Source organism: Euprymna scolopes, chromosome 25 (assembly GCF_053919585.1).
Source record: "Euprymna scolopes isolate OS-2025 chromosome 25, ASM5391958v1, whole genome shotgun sequence".
NCBI classification, from domain to species: Eukaryota; Metazoa; Mollusca; class Cephalopoda; order Sepiida; family Sepiolidae; genus Euprymna; species Euprymna scolopes.
This window is the reverse complement of record NC_136506.1, coordinates 84894603-84900829: the sequence shown is the minus strand read 5'-3', so window position 1 is coordinate 84900829 and position 6227 is coordinate 84894603.

Genomic DNA, 6227 nt, shown 5'->3' with positions numbered 1-6227 from the left:
TCTTTTACAACAGAAGGCAATCTTCGAATCTGAAGTTCATCAATAAAATAGTAGTCTATTAATTTAGTCTTGGAAACTTTTAGCAATGCAAGCAGGTTTTTTTGGTGCGGCAGACATGAAAAATAAATAAGCAGACCTGAATCTCCAGACAGATTGAAGAGATTTTGTAGATTAGGATTTTTTTTTTTAAATACTGAATGAGACGTTAATATTCAAAGTCTCATGTTTAAGAGTCAAAGAAAGAACAAGGAAGAAAAGATGTTTGGTAGTTTGTTTTGCAGCATATCAATATATATTTCGCGTTATTTAATGCTGAATCTTGTAATTCTTGGGGGAAAAGTATTTTTCTTTATACTTAAAGTTCTTTATAGATTCAAATATTTATTCATTCTATTTGGATTTTATAGAGGAATTCACCCTTGTCCGTTCGACCGTTCCTCTGTCCGCATTTTCTCAATAACTACGATTATTTTTCTTTGTTGGTTCCTCGACAAAAGGGAGGAGTGGACCTGTAAATTCACCCTTGTCCGTTCGTCCGTTCCTCCGTCCGCATTTTCTCAATAACTACGACTATTTTTCTTTTTTGGTCCCCAGACAAAGGGGGGGACCTGTAAATTCACCCTTGTCCGTTCGCCCGTTCATTCGTTCGTCCGTTCCTCTGTCTGCACTTTTCTCAATAATTACACCTTAGAATTTTTTGATATTTTGCATAAACATTAAACATGATATGAGTAAAAAGTAAAACTCCAGTTGCTCCCCCCCCTAGGGGTTCCGTTCGTGTTTAAATGGCTAAAATTGACACTTTTGTGCTTATTAAAAAAAAGATGCCTTGGATTTTTATAAAACTTACTGCAAAGTTGTAACTAACTGATTTCTATATAATTTTGTTTTTCTATACATCGTGATAACTCTTGGGTGTGCCCCCAGGGGCTCTTTTAGGGCTAATAAATATACTCCATTTTTGGGAATATTTTACTATAGTTTACTGTCCAAAAATTTTCTGTGTATGCCTATTTAGCAGTTTTGCATGGTGCTGAACTCAAATTTAAATATGTTAAGGCCTTGGGGACTTTTGAGGCTAAATTGGGGAGGGGGCAAATGATGGACTTAGTCATTTTTTCTTTTTTTTGCATGGTACAAAACTCAAATGTACATATGTCAAGGCCTAAAACTGCATCGTTTGTTCATTTTTATCAGGATTTGACGCCCTCTGGGGACTTTTAGGGCTAAATGAGGGGGGGGGGAAATGCTGAACTTAGTCATTTTTTATGCCTCGTTTACGGTGCATTCACGGAGGGACATGCATGCTACACTTGTTTTTTTGTTGGGGGGGGGAGGCTTTTCAGAACATGATTAAGTTTTGCAAAGAGGGGAAAAATAGTCATAACATCAATGTTTGGTACATTTGCGACTAAGGGGGCACTATCTTCAGACAGCCTGATGTGGTAGCGCCAGGGAGAACGAGAGAGGGTGAAATTATCTTTTTAACTGGACATCATCATGTTTTTGTCATTTAAGGCTGATTTTACTGATTCATCGCCTCTAAATGTTACTGAGATAGAATGATTGTCAGCTGAGAGATGGAGAACATAATGCTAGGATTGTAAAAGACTGGTGAGATGGTATGTATCGGTGGATTAAACATAGGATGATCCCCCTCCCTCCGAATTATCATCAATGGACCTCACTCATGGAATCGATAATAAAAATAATCAAAACATATTCGGTACTAATAAAGTTTAGTCTGTGTTTGACTTGTCCACCGAATTTAAATTGTGAAAGTCCAACACATATTTATATACTACTAATCTGGGTGCCCATCGTTGCCTGTGCGTTTGGAGGTGTGTGTTGAGCAAAAAAATAAATAAATAAATAAAATAAGGCAGGCTTGAACCCGTACTGCGAAAGAGGAAAAGAACGTGAAAAAAAAGTGACGTCTTTGCCGTTGGATCCATCGCGAACAGGAAGTGGTGAAGGTTTAAATTAAGGCTAGTCAATCGAATAGAAGGGAACTTTCGAAAATATCACCGAAAAATGCGACCCCTCCCCGTAGAAAAGTGCCCAGTGGAGGGTGAAGGAATTCATGTTTTTAGCCAATTTTTCGATATTATCGTCCAATGAGACGATCTTCAAAGCGATACCGAACTGTCGAAAGGTCTAGGCAGACATACAAACATAGATACATACATTTAAATCGACAGGTTAGATTTATATTATAGACTAGCGGGGGTACCCGGCGTTGCCCGGGTGTTTAGAGGTGTGTGTGCTCGGGCGGGGGTGAGGGGTGTTAATAAAAACATAAGAATAAGCGAAGTAAATATTAAAAAAATAAATAAATGTTAAAACTTTAAAAAATCGAAAAAAAACACAAAAAAAACTAACGTAAGGCAAACGAACGATGTTAAATGTAAAAATCGGAAAAACAAATAAGAAAACGCGAATGTGATGAAAAAATAAAACAAAAAAACAAACGTTAAAACTTCTTTCAAATATCTGAAAAATAAAAACCAAAAAAAAATAAATAAATAAATAAAACAGTGCCTTAAATAACCCTGTTTCAATATTAAAATTTAAAAAATTAAAAAACCAAAGACACCTCACAGCACGAACCAAAACTTTTAGAAAATGAGGCCGCTCTCTAAGCAACTAAGCTAAGACGACGTCGACGAAATTGGATCGTTTTTTTTTTTTAATTTAAACTAAATCATGTTCCAATGTCATTTGCGCATGCGTAGAAGCGAACTTGTCATGACAGGACGGTTTTTGCTTACCCCAACCTGTAGAAAACTGATGATTTTAGGGTAAAGAAATTAATGTTTTGGGACAATTTTTCGATATTTGTCGGGAGAAGGTTGGAACTTTAAAATGATACCAATGTCGTGAAAATCCGTGACCCGTGTCGAAAGTTTTTGCGAGACATACAAACACACAAACACACACATTTTCGCTTTTATATATATAGATAGAAGACTACTAGGCTCTTTTCCTACATTGAGCGCCGTTGAAGTAAATAAAAGTAAAGTGGTCGATCATAGTCGAGGGCGGACTTAAGGCTCTTCTTTATTAGCTACTAGCGGGGGTACCCGGCGTTGCCCGAGTGTTTGTTTCTGGGACGGGGGGATTTTTAAAAAATGTTATGGTAGGTAAGTAGGAAGGATAAAACCCGGAGTCATGAGTAAAAGTAGGAAAATAAAGTGTGAAAAAAAAAAAACATCTGCAACGTTAACAGTTCGGCCACCAAGAAAAGTCCATTCCAGTTGTTTAGGAAAAAATAAATAAATAAAACGACTACGGCAGGTCGGCGCGAACGCGAAAATATAATGTGAATTGTCCAGCACGCTAACCACTACGCCACAGAGCACTGCAGCTTAGCTTAGTGATTTTAAATAACTTCACATGAAAGAACTACGAAGCCAAACCGGTGTTCTCTTCTCAACTGTTCCTTGTGAACGATCCCCAAACGGTTTTAAGTGGTGGCAGGGGGAGGAAGAATTTATAAGAGAGAAAATATTTTACCACTTCCATTGATCTTAACCGATTTTGGCCGTGACTTCTCAGCAGAAAAAGTATAGAAATCTAAGATTATCGAGGAATTTGAGAAATAATAAGCCTATAACACACCTCAGATATTGTTCTGCCGTTTGTGCATATTATATTTGCATGAAATATCTTGATTTTTAATTCTATTAATGTCAAAATCAGCGGGGAAAAATGAGTTCATTTTATTTATATAGAGAAGAGAAGAGAAGAGAAGATAGAGAAGAGATTACACCCAGATGTAGGGAGGGCGCTATTTCTTTTCCGGGATGGAGATTGAAGGAATTACAAAAAGTAGCTGTTGCAATATTTCTGATATAATGAGAGGGTATAATTTAGGTTCTACTTATAAACACTGGCGATATGAACTGACCAATCAAATGGAGACATGTTTTGCTAGTAACCAATCGGAAACCAGAATTGGTCCATAAAAAATATTGAATCTTTTAGCATTCCCGCACATGATTATTCGTGTCCAACACGAGAAAGACTTTTACAATCCGATACTTGTACAGATCGACTACCCAACAGAAAACCGATTCTTCGTCTTGACTTTTAATACAATTCAATGCTTCTCTGGTTGACGACTGCCATTTTATTTGAAACAAGATTTTTCTTTTCTTCTGAAACCAAAAAAAGGCTTTCAATTCAAAAAGAGGGAAGGTTGTGTTTTGTAACTATTCTGTACTTTCACCTAACAATTAAATAAACAAAAATATCAAAATATCGTCAAAATTAAATGACAAGTGGTTATTTGAAAAAACATAAATGCATAAATACCTTTAAAAAAAAAATCATTGCTATAATGCTTATAATTAGAAGAGTCCATATAGCGAGGAAATAGGGTCAATCACCATCACACCGTACATATAACATATACAGTTATCTTGTGAGATTTTATTAGTTGGGCCTAAATAGCATTTAAGCTGGCATATCAAAGTTTACTTCTGACTAACCAATTTTTAATTGTTATTGTTGTACCATGGAATTGACACTATAATAATGTATTTCACCATCGTTTATAAAAAAAATATGAAGTCCTACCTGAGACTTCATAACCCCATTCTTTGTCTTCCTCTTGGCTTTTGCAATTCAAAATTTCTCCGATTAACGACTGTAATTTTGTTTGGAACAAGATTTTTCTTCTGAAACCAGAAATGGCTTTCAATGAAAAAATAACTATGTAATATATTCTTTTATAACGTTGGAAGGAAGTAAAGCTTGGGAGGTTGGTTTCATGGTAAAAGAACAAATAATTCATTATTCTACCTCCTAAAAAGGAGAGAATAATACCTGAAATGGTAGTCGCATGGCAAGAGAACGGACACCCTCTCCAATAAAAAATAAATGGTCATCACTGAACGGCTGTATCATGGTCACAGAACAGATGCGACATTCCTAATCCTCCAATAAGAAGGTGGTAACGCCTGGTAGGATAATAACTCATCTTTTCTACATTTAACACACACACACACATACACACACACACACACACACACACACATATATATATATATATATATATATATATATATATATATATATTATTACTGTAATAATTTTTAAATACCTACAGAAATTTCATACTTTCGGGGATCATCAGTGCAAGGTGTCACGATTACAGCCGGTAGGGAGATTCGAACCCGACCACAAAGCCGTATCTAACTATATTAGCAAATAACAAATAATTATTATATCTATATATATAATTTATTATATCTAACTATATTAGCAAATAACAAATAATTATTATATCTATATATATAATTTATTATATCTAACTATATTAGCAAATAACAAACATGACCCACTTTAACCACTAGAAATATCGTTGAAATTTAAACACTTATTTTTAAATGTCGAGACGTCCGGCTATATATATATATATATATATATATATATATATATATATATATATATATATATATATATATATATATAGCCGGACGTCTCGACATTTAAAAATAAGTGTTTAAATTTCAACGATATTTCTAGTGTATATATATATATATATATATATATATATATATATATATATATATATATATATATATATATATATATATATATATATATATATATATATATATATATATATATATATATATATATATATATATATATATACACATCATTAAACTCACTACTCATTAAAGAAGCCGCCAATAGCGTAATGGTTAGGAGCCTTGACTGCCGTACAAACGGTCGGGTTTCAATCCTGGCTTGAGGTAGTTGCCTGTCTAGCCGCACTGATGAGCTGTGAAACAGCGAAACAGTACTGTATGTGGATGACCATATATATATATAAATATGTGTGTGTGTGTGTGTGTGTGTGTGTGTGTGTGTGTGTGCATCTGCTCCCTATCTTGGGTTGCGCATATTGGGGAGTGAAATAACAAACTATCATTAGCGTATAATGCAATTCTCTTTGTGTAAACAAGTGGAGCTTAGGCGTTTGTACAATGTTTGATCATTGTAATTTCATATACCCATCTTAGCAGCAGGCAAATAGCGTAATACTTAGAAGCCAAGTATTAGATTATGCCGGCGCAATATCGGGTGGCCTTTATTAAAAAAAGGTAGAAACTTTAGATAATGAACATTTTATTTATTGTTTTTTTTTTAAATGTTATATAAAAAGTTTACAAAAGAATTTTTAGGAAAATATTTTGATTAACTTAGAAACAATA